The sequence below is a fragment of the Nothoprocta perdicaria genome, unplaced genomic scaffold (assembly GCF_003342845.1).
Source record: "Nothoprocta perdicaria isolate Ctin4 unplaced genomic scaffold, notPer1 scaffold_16, whole genome shotgun sequence".
Lineage (NCBI taxonomy): Eukaryota > Metazoa > Chordata > Aves > Tinamiformes > Tinamidae > Nothoprocta > Nothoprocta perdicaria.
Window position 1 is genome coordinate 2,523,663 of NW_020454760.1, and position 17,956 is coordinate 2,541,618.

Here is a 17,956-nt window from a genome sequence, read left to right on the forward strand (position 1 = left end):
AACAGGTCTGTCACTTTGAGATTTTTTTTTGTTTTAGCTAACCTTGTTATACTAACTGTGCTACAGAGAAAACCTGTACTGGAAAGCTTCTGCTCTTGGAAGTTCATATGCACAATTAAATGCAAATATTTGATTCCTGTCGCTCCTAATATTCCAACAAAGCTCCACAGTGCCAAGTGTGAAGAAAACAGTCCTTATATAAGATTTCTTTTTCTATCAGTCCTACAAAAATAAATAACAGACCAGAGCCAAGAATTAACATTTAGTCAGCATTTTCTTAATCACCCAGTCAGTTCAAACTCAAGAACAGTTATGGAAATGAAAGGATTAGACTGCCTTTGTCTCCGTGTGCTTTTTATATACCTCTTACACCTACATAAGACGTGCCTGTTTTTGATGAGTAGAATAAAACTATTTTAATCAGTTATGGAAAAACAACTGWCCTGAAGAGCATAGACAAGAGAGAAGACTTTTCCCAGAGAAACAAACACAATTTTCCCACTCAGCCTTATTCCCACTCTATTCCCCTATTTCCCACTCTAGAGCCTTATTAACAAGCAGAAGGAATTTAGATGCTCAACTTCATAAAATATATTAGGGAACCTTATAAATAACAGCAGCTGAGCCCAAAGAGAGGCTGATGCAAAAATAGGCAAGCGACCTAGAATGAAGAATGAAAGAAGAAATGAAGTGTCARGAAATAAAGGCTCTAGTGTGGGTCAGCTTAGTTTTCACTCTTTTTAAAAAGGTTGCTGGGTTTTTCTTGTTCATTTACTACAGAAGCTTTTCTAATATCTTACTGGACCTAAGTTGTAAAGTATGCCTTAAAAATGTTTTTTTTTCTTTGAGTCATGTAGTCTTGTATTTAGCTTTACTAACACTACTTAYATTTATTAGTAGAAATTCAGGCTAGATTGACTCTTAGAAGCTTTAGTATGGCTATAATAGCAATTGTAGGAGGCTTTTGTTCTCTAAGAGTCTGTCTAAGGTCTAATGCTRTTGTAAAAGCTTTTGGAGTAACTCTTCCAAACCTGCTGGATCTTTCTTCTTACCACGTAATTGTCTAACACATTGTATATCTTTTAGATTATTTTTTATATCAGTTTTCTTTCAYGTAGAAAAAGAAATGGGTTTTCTGTACACTGTAAAAAAAGAAGCATATACAGCACACAAAAGCAAAGTAAATATGTTTTTGCCCACTATATCAAAAAACTACACATGTTTGAAAATCAGCCTTGTTAATGTAGGTCTTGAATTTTCTGTGTAATGTGAATGTGAAAAAGTGTTTACAGCATATCAGAAACACACCTGAATTATGAAAGTTTTGGATCACAATGTTTTTAGATGACAGAGTTTCTGTTCTCTAGAGGCTTGTTATTTCAGATAATGTTATTTGTACCTGTTGATCAGTAGCTTGCATCTCCAGCTTAAGGAACACCGTGGCAAAGAGTTTGTTCAGGGGCAGCATTTTGTCAGTTCAGTTAATCTGTTAGACTCACTTTTAAACTATTTATTTGTTCTAAATGTTTTGTTCTACTCACTCTGATTTGTCAAATTTCAATTTTATCCTACAGCAAGAGGAAACCATATAGCCGACTCGGAGATGGATGTGATGCCTTTCTGTCTGTCCCACTGATACATCTCAAGAACTCTTTCAAGCTTTTTCTGCCCTTAGGGATTGGGTTTCACTTCGTCTTTTGGATTATATACCTCTTTTTCTACTACTGTAAACGCTAAGTCAGCTGACATTTCTTCCCTGTTCAAGACTTGCTGGATTTAAATTGATTGATGAGTTTCTGTATATCTCCAATGTATTGCATTCTCTTTATAGATCACTATTTACCTTCTTTTCATGAGAACTTGTCCTCTGGAATAACTGAGAATACTTTTCCGTGAACAAAGTGTCAGCACATAGTAAATTGAAGTTCCCGTGTGTGTGATCACTTTCATGGGAAACTCAGTATGAGTGATCCAAGCATTGACTCTTCCAGTCTAGAACAAGCTGATTTGTTAATTAGTCTATTGATAGTTTCTTTTTTYTATAATATAAAATTTATAATATAAAATTTCATTCATCCTTAGTTTTTCTAGGAAGTTATGGTTTTACTCCRGACATCAAAGCAGTTTTGATACAGTTTTAGCACCCCTGGTTTGTAAATGGGAATGTCTGTTGCTCTCAACTTCCAAGAGCAGGCAAAAAAAAATCATAAAAGATCATTTGCTCAAGGCCTATTCACTTCCAATAGTTACACAAATGGGACTTGATGGCTAATTCTGTGGTATTTGTAGAATCCAGTTCAGTCAGTAGTTAAAAAGATGTATGAATTTATTATCATGAATAATCTAATGGTTGATGCTGGAAATCAGAACGTCATGATTGACCCTGCAAAGAATAATTAGGAGTGTATGCCCAATGAATGACGACTTACCCCTGGTAAACAGACCTTTAGATCTTCCTTTGAAAATCCTGCTTTAGGACAGCCTCAGTTTATTTTCCTTTAAAACTTCAGGAGGGCTGCACAAATTCTAGGGTTAATGGGCCTGTATAGGCTTCTTCTCTTGAGCTATAGGAGTTAATACTTCTTCACACTCTGTAGAGCTTGTCATACCTCCATGATAAGTTGGAGGACCACAAAGCAGAACCACTCCTTGTCCTTCTCTGACTGACACCGTTCTTCTTGCTTTGGTTTCAAAATTTTCAAGGTCTATAGAGAGAGAGAAAAAAAAATCCCAGTTATTATCTATCAGATTTATTCCTAAATGTAGTCAAAACTCTACAATGCTTAAACATTTTTGATCTAGCTCTTCTAGTGAGAAGGCTTCCTGCTTTTGGTGGTATTTTGGGAAATATTTGCTTGAAATACATTCAAAATTTGTTTTAATAAATAATATCAACCATTCCTTAAATATATCTTCTTTATAGCATAGTCTATTTACCTTAAGCTTGTTTTCTTTACCTTTGTTTACCTTACTACAACTTTGGGTTTCACATGTCTCATTTATCAGCTGAATAATTACCTCATTCTGCATTCAGTAGAGAGAGTTCTAGCTGGTCAAAGCAATAATGATTGCTACCTGTACAGGCTTAGCTATTTATGCCAATGTATCAGTTTGCTCCCTCGTTTTTGAACTTTACAGAGCTGTATTTTCTTTCCTTGCTCTTCATCTCCTGTATATTGGTCTCCTTTGAAGACACTCTCTACTCAGAAGTGAATGAATTGAATTAGGCTGCTATAGCACCTCCTTACACTGTCATAGTCACAATAGATGGTATCTGTCAATACACAGAGAAAGTGTTTTAAACGGTGATGTTCTTTTAATTGCCTGCCTGCTGCATCTCTGGATTGCAGCCTGTACATTCCAGGAGAAGAAAGGCAAAAGTGAGGTATTCATACTTTTATTCTATTCTCTGATATTAACTGGAAAATAAATCAATGATGTGTCGATCTAGTATGTCTGACTAATCACATGTTTGTGTTCATACTTAAAAGGTTTTATGGTATATTATCTGAATGTGTAGATCTGCTTAAGGGCTTACTTGTTCATAAAATTTAATTCTGAGGAAATTAAGAAAATAGATTGATAGACTATTCAGTTTCCTTCTTTTTCTTTTCTACKTGTGCTAAAACTTGTGCTAAAACAAGGCAAAATAAGTAAAAATAACTTGTTGTGGGAATCATAGTCTTATTTCCCTCTTCATCTTCAGGACCATTTTTTCCAGGCAGACCTACTTCCCAAGAAGTACTATGACACTTCATTCACATGTAATAAAGTGATGAATTATGAAACTGTCTCGTTTTGAGATGTGGCCCAGGGTGATAACAGAGGAATGAGGGAGACCATCAGGAATAATGTTTCTTTTTGCTGGAAGCAATCTTTCTGCCCAATACATTATGCATCCTATTTTTCTTCTCCTTTTCTGTGTTGTGTGTTCGTGTTTGTGTGTGTTTGTATGTATGTATGTGGATTTTTCACCAATTATTTGTGATTTAAAATGTTTTAACTATTAAAGAAAACTTGATTGTGCATATAAATGTAGATACTTTGTTTTGCTGCTTTTTATAATCTAATATTTCTGGAATGTATGGCCCTCAGTCTGCCTTTATACCAACAGCAGTACAAATGGTCTTGTTTTCCCTGTTACTGGGTTACCTAGCATAACTTTATAACTTAAGAAGAGATAACCTAATAAAGCATAATGTTGTTTGTCAAAAAAAGAATCAAATAAGATAGTTATGATCAAGTGTTTGGCATACATTTAAATTGCTAATAAGCATTTAGGAGTAGTACAGATATTTAACAGATGGTATATATGCTAAGTTCAGTATTTCTTCAGAGATCTATAAATAAATGATTACCTAGGTCCTACATAATTCCTTCCGTTCTTTGCACATATTTTTCTCACTTCRTGAACAATGAATTATCTTATATTGCATTTTTCTATCAGCTGTGAGTTTGAAGAAAGAAAACAACTTTTTTTCACCACTGTGTATGCTAGTGGATTACTGTGGTATAGAACAGTTAGTCGTATATGATGACAAGGTCATGAGTAAGCAAAATGCTGAGGTGAACATGTGATTCTTTGAAGTGACGTGTGTAGGTATATGGACTCAGTTGTGTGGCTGCAAGTCAWCATCTTCATCTGGGAACATTTGCAGACCTAAGCAAGAAAATGTGTGCTTAGAGCAAGCAAAACATGTTCTGTGGAAGCTGTTTAAGAGAGTGATAAAACTTTCTCTGATACAGGTTGGAATACTCGAGATGAAGGATGCTCAGTTCCTCGCCAAGTATAAATACAAAAATAGGGATTGAATAATGGGGCAGATCTCTAGCTGATGTAAGTTGTTAATACTCTGTGGAAGTGAGCAAAATTATGCTCATTTATGCCAGCAGAGGAACTGCAAATATCCAGTGTATATAGCCAAGTACCGTAAAGGCAAAAGGTAACAGAATGGCTTCAGATGAGAATGGGCATCAGGGTACCAGTGCTAAATACTGAGCTGCATGTAAAAGAAGGCAAGCAAATCCGCAGTGATCAGTGAGTTGTTTTGTTGAAGTAATGGATGATGCTATGTGGAGATGGGTACAAGCGGAATTGATACACATAAATATTCTTGCTTAAGTATTGGTGTTACTGAACTAAAATGCTTGGTTATCAGTCATACGGTATGGCGCTGTGATTCTGCAGTATTTTAATGTCAAACACTGATACAATGCCATTATTTAGAATATAACTGCATATATCATCTATTTCCTTCATCCGTCCCTCTGTTTCCTACTTACCTCTTTTTCTTAATATAAAACTGCCTTGTAAATGTTGAGTACTACGCTTAACTTGCACAACAGCGTGTGTGAAAACTTGGTAGGTTCTTGTGGGATTAGGGAGTTGTTTTTTAAAATACAGTAAGAGCAAAAATCTAAGTAGTAATTCATCACAAGGAGCAGCTCGTTTGTTTTGACCTATAGTTGTACCACATCCAAGGACACCTTTGAAACTTGTAGCATATTCATTGTTTCCACTTCTTATGTAGTTTAAAGTAAATTGAGAGAAATCTTTCCAAGATACTATTTATCAGGCAAGATAAGAGACTTAATTCAAAAAAATAAACAATGTCAAAAGAAAATATGACAAAAGATATTATTTTTGTGTCCAGATTAAAATCTTTTCATACCTAATTCTCTGATCCTTTCTAAATTATGCTGCTTTTATATATATTTATTTTATTTTATTTTTTTTTTTTTTTTTTGCTCAGCCAAGTTGCACAGGTTGTTTTCTTGGGCATTTCCAACTGTATCACAATCACAATAATACTAATCATTTTTTTCTAAAGAAAGATAATTGTATGTATGTCATGTCACTGAGGCGTTGACAGTGTATGGAGTAAAGAAGTACGTGGCACTAATGTGCTACAGAGCTATCACTGAAGTAAAGAGAAGTCTGACTGGGTGATCCAGTGATAGGAGAATAGGATAGGATTTAAGTAGTGTGACATGAGTGCTAAAATACCTAACATCTATATTCAACTGCCTTGTTTCTAAGAACTGCATGAGAAATGTCACAGTGTTCTGAATTATGGAATGGAAATGCCCTAGTGGTTATTTTGTGGTATTTTCAGATATTTCCATCCATTTTGCTCTCATCCGAAGATAAAAATATGAAAAAAGTTGTCTTCATCATATTTCTGTATTTCTTGTGGCTGCATTTCTTCTGATGTCTGTAGCAAGGTTGAGAATTAATAGCACTTCTAGGGAAGAAAGCTATAGGCCTGGGGATTTCTTTTTCTTTTTAAAATGTGGAGATTGTTGAATATGTAATTGGAACATTTTGGGAATTTTTGAACTCTAACTTCGGGTAGAGTTACCTTTGCATTTGTAAAAGGTAGGCCCAGGATTTACACTGCATGGTTCATTTTGAATTTAATGGTAGGCACAGATTTTTTTTTTAAGTCTTCCATTTGCATCAAAAAGATAATATTAGAATGAAGGTTCAGTGTTTTGGGTATAGGAGAAAATGATAAAACCTGTTTAGTAGAAGGTCCTTGAGCAGTAAGCCAAATCAGGGTGCTGTTTCAGAGGATCATGGCTGTGTTTGAGACCGAACTGCATTCTTTCCTGGGCTGTACACCATACTTTTGGATTATGGAGGTAACTCAGGAAAAACTCTAACCTCTACCGTTTTTCAGGAGAACTTTCTGATTCTCTTGAATCACATTTTTTTGCCTTTTTTTTCTCCAGCCTTTAGGTGACAGTACTGCACAGGATAGTACTGCACAGGACAGTACTGCAAGTTAGAATTTGATGGCACTTCATGTTTCCAGTTCCATACAAGGATTCACTGATTGTATTTATATGGTCRTGATCAAGGCATGCATAAGGCTCAGTAGCTCAACTTTTAACCAAATAATGCTATTATTTTTATAATGCAAAAATACCGTAGATACAAAAAATAGGAAAACCTATTGTCTTTGAAGGCTGAACATAGGACATTTCTGTATTACTGGGTAGAAAGCAAGAAAACTGGAAGTTTTGGTATACAGAATTGTTACAGATAATTAAAGAAAGTCTAGTTTATTATCCTGCATGATTACTAATATTTATCTGAATTAATGCAATTTCATGCTTTTGATTTTTTCATAAATACTTTGTCATTATATAATCTGAAATATTATAGCTGTAATTACTTACTATTGAAGTAGACAATGAGTGTGAAGACGTTAGAAGTAAGAGCAGTTTACCAATTAGCAATGTTCCTAAGGGCAAATTGATAAAAATTTTTACATTTTTATTGAGATGTTATTGTTATATTGAATAAACTTCCAGGCAGGTCAGYACAAATATCTTTCAGTTTGGTTACTAATAAGGGGTGTTATAGAAATATACTTTCATGTCTAGAATATTTAATATTTTTAGCACATTCTTAAGTAGGAAGTTAAACATTATGTTATATACTGCTCAGCTTAATCCTGGGTAGGTTTAATTAACCTCAGTGGGGCTTTTTGCTTAGGTTTTGAGGATTTAGTGCAGAATAAAATCTAATGCTGCTGTATTAATTCACATGAAAAATACTACTTAAAACAGTGCAGTAGGATATTGTTCATAACCCTCAATGAACTAATAATGGAAAGGAATGGATAACTGTCAGTTCCAGTAATCCCTCTTAACTGCCTCGTACAGCTTGTTTRGACGGAAGCTAGTCAATAATACAATAATGCATACCATGCTTTGCAGTTTAGTAAAAGCACTTGTAACTTCGTGTTTCATCATTTGAAATAAGATGGAAGTAAATCCAGTATATAATTTAGGACATCATGAAGTGATCTAATGAAACCCAATTCCTTAAAAATAAAAAAAAAAGGCAAAAAAACTTAAAGCTAAAAACTTTTAGCATTCTTTTGTAAAAGAGACTTTTCAACATCATAGAATATTGACAGCAAAGATAACGGTCTCAGGATGAGAATTAATGAATTTAGTTTCAATAATGATAACACTCAACTTCTCTTGAAAAAATTAAAACAGTATGAACATTAATTAGTGTTCATTCTAAGTAGCCAATAGATAATTACAAAAATCAGATAATTAATGTGATGTGTTTCAAGGCCTATTCGAATCTGTGAGTTTAAATCCCATGAGATAAAACTGGATCTAATTCCTGCCCTGTCATAGTTAGACTGTCACTGTAAAAGCTATTTGAGAACAAGAAACTTCTAGGAGGTACAAATTCTGGCTTTCCCAGGAACTTGGAATTAACCACTAAACCTCCCAAGTTCCAGCAGATTTGATCATTGTTGATAGCTTGCTCCAAGAGTTGGCTCTGTGAAGGCCATGCAACTAGGAATCAAGCAAAAAAGAGATTCATTCAGTCTGTGCAACAAAGGCATGGCTAATTCAGTATCTCACAGCTTTTACTGGAGATAAATTCTTCTTCAGCTTTTAGAAGGGTAGTAAACTTACTAGACAAAGTCTTAACTGTTTGCCTTTGTAATAATGTCAATACTATTAATCTATTTCCCTTTACCATTTAATCTTAATCTTTAAAGGCCGCAGTTGATTTTCTATAAATTCAATTAAAGATTAGTATTATTTTTAATTAAGGTGTTTGAAAGCTTCTGAAAGCTTCTTAGCACTTGAATGTCTCCTTCCACCAGGAATGACGAAAAATGGGTATAATGCATAGTTTTGTTGTAATTTTCCGTCTGAGGTGGATGGATCCCATCTCAGTTAAAAGAGAAACTTCCCTTCCTGTGTCCTCCCTGAGGAAGCCACTAGAATAATCATATGCCATTTCTCTTGTTCCTTAAAGCTTTGCTCTTTGCATTTAGCACTGTTTGCCCTATCAGAGCAGTTTAGCAAGCCACGAGGGAAAAGCATAATCATCAAATCCTGTGCTTTTCCAAAGCTTCATAATCAACCAAGGAACCTTTTCAGGGCTCCTATATTTATTTAAATGGCTTTGGAGCTTCTAAGGGGAGTGGAATTCCAATTTGCATATTAGGATCCACAAATCCTCTTGTCTCAGTTCAAGTTAAATGATATGAATAGCCAATCCAGGTACTAATTTTAAAGGTGGGAAACAGTAATTTCTGCCACAGCCTGATTGTCTTTTTCAATTAAGGAGTGAAAATGCCCTTTGCAAAGTAATACCAAGCTCCTCTAGAGGAAAAAATGGAAGGTCACAATTAAATTAAACAGGGAGAATGAGGGAGAAAGAATGTCCTTAGCTGACTTGATTTTTGCTCATGCACCGAGCAAGCAAGTGCTAAGAAACATATGCTGCAAAGTTGTAGCACTGGTCTACATCTGCTTTTTGTTTTTTTTCCCTCTTTTGCAGAGTTAGCAGCATAAAATATTAAAGCTCTCTTTTGAACTGAACATACGAATTGTACTGAGCAGTAAGTATTGATGGAGCCTTAGGGTTTTAACTCTAAACTCCATCTGCAGGCCAGAGGCATATCCAAGCATCTGACCCTTTCAAAAGGAGTGGAAAGTAAGAAATATATTCTTAATATTTTATATTCCTGAGCAGTTTTCTCACTTGTCACAGCAGAGTTCATTTGTCACCTGTCACCACAGAATCACTTTTCCTTCTGCATGTGTTTTCTCCAGRTTGGAGTGATCTTAAAGACGAATTTTTCTCCACAATCTAAATCTCATAGGCCGAATTTATCCATAATAGAACTATGTTGTTTGACTGWCTTAGGATGGAGATAGCCTGGCTCCCTCTGTAAGAATGCCATTTGGCCCACGTATTAGTTTTTATCCCAAATTTTYTTATATTTGCACTCCCTTCCATACAGACCTGTCTGTTTGTAAATATAATTAAATCAGACTCATTCACTTGGGCTCTGACCTTATCATTGGCACTGAGCAGACATGTAGCAGGTCCTGCAGAGAGCCCTAGTCACTTMTAAACTGGAGCTCCCACATATACCCCAGAATACCACATATACTGCATGCTATATGCAGTATAATATGTTAATAAATATAATTAAGAAACATGGTAAAGAAGAGATGGATTTTATGTACTGCTGCAAGAATGTAGTAAATGTGCATGCATATTTCAGCCCTTTCCAAATTCTCTTCCAGCCATTGGGAGATCTCATTCCAGTATGGACTCATTTCTTGCAGTATTACTTCAGAATATCTCTGGAGCCTGCCTCTTTATCTCGTACATTGCAGCTGCAGTACTATCAAAGATTTTCTTCTAATGGAAACTCTGAAATTCACCTGAGTTATTAATGTAAAGGATTTTTCAATGCAAATCTTCAATGTGATTTTTCAGTTATGGTATGTGCTATTAGTTCTTCTTTCAGTGATGTTTAGAAATGAAGATTTACAGCTTTGTGCATTCTCCATACCTTTTCTGGCTTGCCTACTGATAAAAGCTATGCCTCTGGCCAGACCCATTCACGTTGTCTGAAGTATTGAAGACTCTTCTTCCTCTTGGAACATAAGATGTAGAACAAAGAGGTTTCTCTTGCGTCCTAAAACCTTTATATTGGACAGATCAGCCTTTGCTACAAAAATACTTAGTATTTTTATAAATTAGTCAAGTAATTAGTTAATTAGTTAGTAATTCCATTACTTCTTATTCAAAAAGCCACTCTTTTTATTCCAAATAATTTAATTCCATTTTTTTTCCTCAAAATATTCATCTGCTTTTTTTCTTTTTTTTTGTCATACTTAAGGATAGATGTGCTCATGTGGACCTTACAGATATTCACATTTGGGAGTTTATTGGAATCTAAGTTATATAGTCTATGATGAAGGTAGGGCAGATAAAAAGAAAATCACACTGAAGAGAAAGATTTTTTTACCTTTCAAAAATACTAAGTTTTATCAGTCAGAATCTAGCAGCTCTGGAACCTGTAGGTGCTTTGTTATCTGCCATATCTCAGTCGCATATGTTGCTTTCCAGTACAGCTTGGAATGGACTAATTTAGGATAAACACTAAACACACATACTTACTATTACTTTAACAGTGTTCTGGTAAATAAAAGCTTTGAACATGGTAATTAGATACTATGAGAGATGTGAAATTAAATCCTTTCAGGAGAGATAAAGATGCAACTTTTGTCTCTGATAGTGCTCTGTCTAGCATGACATTAAATAACAGGGGAATGTCACTGCCATCAGCTCCAGTTCTTGTGTTTAACAACAGAGTGGAAGCCATGACTACATATGGTGTCAGTGTGCATCAAATGAGGTTTGAGAACCCTGATCAGACCGAAACCATTCCCATTTAGGGAATGGTAGAAAAAACAAAACTCATTTATTATGTAGACATACCCATATATTCTGTCTTTTAAGCTTTTCAGACTGTCTGTCTTCATGATGTCTGRATATTTGCATAATCCTATTTGTGTAATATCTGAGTTCTGAAATAGAAACTAATAGCACTCTATCTCTTTCTGTCAGCCAGTAGGTGAAACAGTTCTAATGGTTTTTTAGTTACTATTGAATACTGGCTGATGATTTCTGCTTTTTGTTGAGTCTGTGGCATCCTGTGTGTACACAGACTTGTGTGAAGATAAAAATGCAAACATGAGTTGAATATAGTGAGGTCTTGCATCATTTTTGATCTTTGTGTAGTAAGCTGCAACTCTTGTAGCAACAGTTCTCTGAGGGTATTCTTGAAGTTGCCTTAAACTGCAGTGCAGCACCTCAAGATGGCTAGAACATGTACACACCCCTTAAAGACCAGGTGGAGATGTTACAAAATATGCCTTATTTCCAAGCAGTAGGGWGAATTCTTGGTGTATTTTYCCTTGTATRTGTGCACATGTGTGTGTGTGTATATATACATACATACTGTATATTTTTATATGTGTATATATATACTTAATTCGTTCTGAATGGAAGCTTGTACTGTACTTGACTTACAGAGGGAGAGGTACGTACTGGTGCTGTAGGTACGTTGACTCTTCAGACTGTTAAGAGTCCAAAAGACAATTTGGGGTCGTAAGCTGATCTGGTGACAAAAGGAGAGATAAAAATAATAATTTCATTCTTCAAATGGAATCAGCTTGAATTGTGAGTATTGCAAGTTCTATTTTTTTTCCTGTTAGCTYATAGGAAGAGGCAGATTGTAAGATGTTGTCAAGATCATTGGAAGAGTTGAGGCTGAGGCACCCAGTCAGTTGTTAGGTCTGTTTTTCAGTACATTTGCAAGTTTAGATGTTCTTTTAGGTTATATGTGTATAAATATATATATATGTATATATAAAGTATATATGTAGGAATGATATATTGTTTTATATATGATGGATATAAGCTAGTACTTTCGAGACATGGAGTAGGTTTAGTATATTGTTTTGAGTTTTTAAGTTATAAAATGATGTGAAATAGAGTCAGTATCATTTTATCTGAAGTGGTCCTATAGAGGATATAGGAATGTGGTACACTAGAAAACTCTCGGATATGTGTTTTTGATGGTGGCCTACTTCTGTCAGTGAAAATCTCAACTCTTTGTCTTGATCATCACTTAGCAGTTGTTGGCTATCCTTGAGTTACTTCTGAAACTAAATTAACAAGCATATACCGCCTTTTGAAAAATAAAGAAGTTGCAATGTTCGTTCTCTTGATAGCTGTTAAAAGGGCTGATCAATACACCTGCCTTTGCATGCAGTGATGAATTTGCAATGAATTTAAATACTGAGAAGGCTTTACCTAAGGTGGAAGTAACTACATATAGTACACATTTTAATCCAATGCAGTTGTTATTGGAGAATTTCAGACCACCACCACAATAACCACCAATCCCGGAGTGGATGTGCCATTTAGACTAAAATTGTCCAAACTTCATAAATTCAGACTATCTGGTCTGCTTTAACTGTATTGATTTTTCTGTTTTCTGTTTCAAAGCATATGCCACAASTAGAAAGAGTTATGCCATTTTGAGGCTTGCTTTGTGATGTTTGTGTGATTTGTGTGCAGTCAAAGGTAAATAACATGATGAAGTAATCAGATGAAAAGTGGGCTTTTCATGCTATCTGAACGTCTCACAGCCATTCTAACAAAGCTTTGAAGAGTAACTCAAATTGTCATAATCTCTCATAGACTAAATGGACTAGAATATTTTTAATATCTTTCCCTTAAAATGGTTAAATATGAATAATTATTGTGTTACTATTTTTCCCGTGCTTAGTGGTAAGACTATCTAGGAGGAATTTTGCCTCTTAATTTATTTCAGCAAAACTATGGCTTTTATTCTGCAGTTAATAGACAAACTACATGTGAGAGCACTTGTGAGTTCTGTTCGTCCAGACTTCTCTGAGCTGCTTTTATCAATAGCCAACAAGAGGGCAGATGTGGATATTYAGAAAAATGCTACTGAGACTAAGGGCCAGTTTCCAAGAAAAACCTCTGATCATCCTTTAAAATCTACAAGATTCTAAACAATGGCTTAAAGATGCCGATTTCTTGTTTTGTTTTGTTTTTTTGGTATAGCTAGTCATACGTACATGACAGCCAAAAGAATAAGAGTCCTGTGTAGACTCTTTTTGTTATGAGCTGGTTATGAGTATTTCCCTCAAGACCAGTTGTTTACATGCAGTTACTTTTACTTAAAACTGATGAAATAATTAAAGCATATCCCCTGTGTGCCATGCATAGAGATGTAGTTGAAGCAGTATGAAAGCAATTTTCTCAGACTTTTTGCCTGATTTTCTTTTAAGGCATGGCACTTTAGATGGTCTTCATTACTAAAAACCGATTTATGCAAAGCACCTCATTAATATGCATGAAAATGCAACTTGACTCCACAGAATAAGATAAACTTTGGTTTCACTTACCAAAGCACTTCTTTTAACCTAGCTTTACCCCTTTGTGTGTTTGGACATGGTTGTTGCTTTGCTGTCTCCATCTCTGGCACAGAAATTACAGATGCTGCAATTCTGCCCATATGGGCTCTATAGCATTTTCAGGAGCATGACTCTGACAGCAGCAGTATTAAGACATTTCTCCTTCATGCAGGGCAAACAAAATTCTGACATCTGGGAAACTTGTGGCCAAGCATCTACATTTCAGTTTAGAAACTAAATTGTGTAAAACCTTTTGTAAAACCTTCCACGTGCCCATCCCATCCTTACAGCCTTCTGCCCTGCGTAGTTCACAAGGTAATAGGGTTCTCTTTGAGGTTCTCTTTACTTAGAACTTCATCTTTATGTGTGATTAGATGTTGGACATCAATACTTAATTAACTGGTGTGTGCAAAAATAGGAATAAGTGAGTTGGGAGTTAAGGAGCTACTTTTTTTTTGTGACATGCTCTCGCTAAAAGAAGGGTCTGAAACCAACACTCCTTAACCTGGCTGGAAGATCCAGATCAACAACTCCAATTCTTGCAAAATGTGCATTAGCTTTTGAAAGCATGTTGTTTTCTGAGTGCGCAAAGAACCATAGGGTTCCCATAGGGGTTTATAGGGAACTTCAAATTTTACCAATGACAGAAGTATTGATCATCAGGAASTGTGAATAAGGTAGGACAGTATCCAGTATATCCTGCTAAGGGATTTTTCTGCTCTTGTTTTGATCAGTCACTCAGGTACTCATATTTTCAGCCTCTAGCCTTAATAATCTGTGCCATTTCGTTCTGTACCATATTCCTCCCGCAGCTTTCATTTCACAGCTTTCTTTCTAATAGAGGATAAACATGATATTTCAGCTGAATTTGAAGATGGATGTATTTCTCATCTTATGCAGCATTTGCTTTCTTTTTCAAAGAGATTACCATTTGAACTGAATTAAAAATATATTTTGCAAATTAACATCAGCTTTATAATGAATTCATGTCTCTCAAAGGTAAGGAGTTTCATAAAGGTGATCAAGTTTCCATAAGTATTACTAACTCAAATTCAATCTCATTTTTTTTTACCTTATAGAAAAAGATAAATAGGCATAAATCCTGATACTTGTATAGTAGGCCATGCTCAATTATTTATGGTGGTGAATGCAAGCAGCTACATGCCAGGCGATGCCATTCAGGAAAGAGTCCCATTTTCTTAGGTGCTGGAAATCTGTTATGTTAACAACATACCTGCCTGTCTGAATTTTAAGAGAGACTGAGATACTGGGGAAAAAAAAACAAATTGGAAAGCAAAATGAAAATATGAATCAAGAAAATGTTAACTGTAAAATAATTGTTTCAAGGTAATTTATTCCACTATTCTCATCAGGTCATTAGAGTATTTTTAATGTGCTGTGTTTTCTTCTCTTCTAAAATAAATTAAGACTTAGAGTTTCACAGTGATAGCCCTCAGTATGAGCGTTTTTCTGGGCGTTTTCATTTGCATGTGTAGATGACAAGCTTCAATTTACCTGTCCTATCTCTTTTGTGTGGGAAAGGATGTACATTCCAATGCCAGTCAAAAAATGTCCACTTCTTCAGAATAGTTTCTAAGGTTGTTTTTAAGAACTAGAGGATTAGTGTAGGATGGTAACAATAGGTTTCTCTGCTGCTGTGGAAGTGGAATTTTACTTTGTTCTTAATTGCTTCTGAAGTAACTTTGAGAAGTGTCTTGGTGGGAATTTGAAGCCTAAGTAAATATCTACTTGATATTTAATCAATTTTGTTTATAGTATATTGGCATGTGACTTTCAGCAGTTGGTGAAATACAGGCTTCAGATGACGAGCTTAACAAAAACTGAGTATCAAAAACTCATGTTTCCCTGCAGGCTTGCATTTGTCTCTGCCTAGCAGCCTAACAAAGAAAGCAGTTTAAGAGGATACAATAGAGCATCCTTGCTTTCTGTTGGAAGATGCACTCCTATGCTTAGATCCTTAACAAACTGTCTTACAAAAAAAAATAGTGTGTTGTGGTATAAGCTGTGGTAAGGACAGATGTTTTTTAGYCCAAATGCACAAAAACAAAATTGCTTGAGCATGTAACTCTCTGTTTTAAGTTAAGATTCTAACTCATAGTGTTGTTTTTTTTTTTCTTTTTTGGTATCAGGGAAAGCTTCCAACAGATCTTATTTGCAACAAGAAATTGAAGACAGGATGTCTCCATTCCAAAGAACTTCTTCTATTCTGTTGATGGCTACTGGTGATTCATTGACAGTTGTATATACAAAACATGGACTGACTTCACAAGACACTTCTTTCTCTCCTTACTAGTGAGACTTTCCCCTAAAAGTTTGCTTTCCCTTCCTTAACTCTTTCAGCTTTCTCCAAGCCCTTCTCCTTACAAGGAGTTAAGATTTTCCAGAGCTATCCATCTCCAACTTCGTATAGCTAGAGACTGGCTGGAGGCAAAAGAAAACACTGAAAACCATGTGAAATAGGAGGGAGGGAGGGAGGGAGGGAAGGAAGGAAGGAAGGAAGGAAAGGAAGGAAAGGAAGGAAAGGAAGGAAAGGAAGGGTAATTAGATGTTATTCAAAAAACCAGTAGATAGAACAGCTGATAATAGCACCTAAAGTGAGTGTGTCAAGCCAATATGGTTCCCTCTTAGCTGATACAACAAGCAAAAAGTAAACACAAGTATTCTGGAATTTAAATCAGGACAGGACTTTTCAAGAAAAATGGGAAGTAATTGTGCAATTTGCATATGCTGAACAATCACTGRACCCTTTCCATCTTTGATTTGTCTCTCCCAGATATTCTGTGTTCATTTTTTGCACCTTCTTCATGTCTTCATTTGAGGGAATTCCTTTCAAGTCTGGTTTGATCTTTCTTCCTAGTCAGGCCTGTTTTCTTGTGGATTGTAGGTTCTGCAGATAACTTTGAGAAGGCCATTTACCCTTGCTGCTTCCTGAAGCTGAACAATTTTCATCTCTGAGTCCTGTAATGATTTACCATGTGTAAAAGGTGTCTTGCAAGTTAGTTTCAGAAAAAGCGGAAAAATAATGAATCAAAATTTTAGCTTCTGTTTGAGCAGCTCTTAGGTATCAAAAGATCTTTGTGAAATTCAGGGTAGAAAAATAATAAATGTGATAGTAGCGATACAGTTTGTTCAGATACACTAAAAGAATCTGAAACAGCATGACCTCTAATGTCTCCTTTGTATAACCCCAGTGACATGAGATTTGCTATGAGAAATGGAACAAGATTAATAATTAATACATTTGCTAGTGTCTGAAATAGCGACACAAGGTTGGCTTAAGACACATGTTTTTTTAATGAGGTTGGAAAACAACTGCTTTCTCCAAGCAATAGACAGTTTAGACCTTTGTACTGTGGAAAAACAGAAGTGGAGGTAAAATGTTTTGGGGGCTTTTTTTCTTTTTTTCTTTTTTTTTTTTTTTAACATTGACAGAGATCAGTACCCACATACAAATAATATGAGAAGATTTGTTTTAAAAAAATGAGAAAATGGGGAGGAAAGCTAAGCTGGTTCAAGATAACACATGTTTTTGTTACTAATATTATTTACTAGGAAAGGTATTTTTAAGAATGAGTACTGCTGAAGTAAGACAAACCTTTTGATCAGAATCATCAATGATATATAAATTATCAAATATAGTTCATGTGAAGAATTAGTCAGAAAATAATGCTTCAATAAATATAATYTTCCCAACTTACATGTAAATTGGACCTTTGCCTTCCTGCTCAGAATTTTCTGAACACTGGTATGTTCCAATATCCTGTTTTTTATGTGGGTTATTGATTGCCAGGCTGCCTCCAACCAACCTGTAGTGATAACTCATGGTAAGATCAATATCTGTGCCATTTTGCTCCCACCTTTGAGGGGAAAAAAATCAAATTAYGCTTATAATTTACAGATCCTATTCATATTTATCTTAAATAGCATTCTGTAGCATACCTGTAACAATAAAATCATAGTTAAATATCACTAAATCATATCATTTTTCACACAAGACTGCTTCTTATATCAATCTTAATGATATCAATAATTCTGTTCTTTGAAAAATCTTTACTGCTTATATGCTAGTCACCACTGTTCATCCAGATGTCTACAAAAGTAATTATAACTTATTCATACAAATTGAGTTATCCAT

The 17,956-nt window shown here is 35.2% G+C and overlaps 1 pseudogene; it reads right to left on the minus strand.

Annotated features, from left to right (window-relative positions):
* Positions 1-17,659, minus strand: part of LOC112944125 — a 219,604-nt pseudogene extending 201,945 nt beyond the window's left edge.
* Positions 17,660-17,956: the final 297 nt, after the last annotated feature.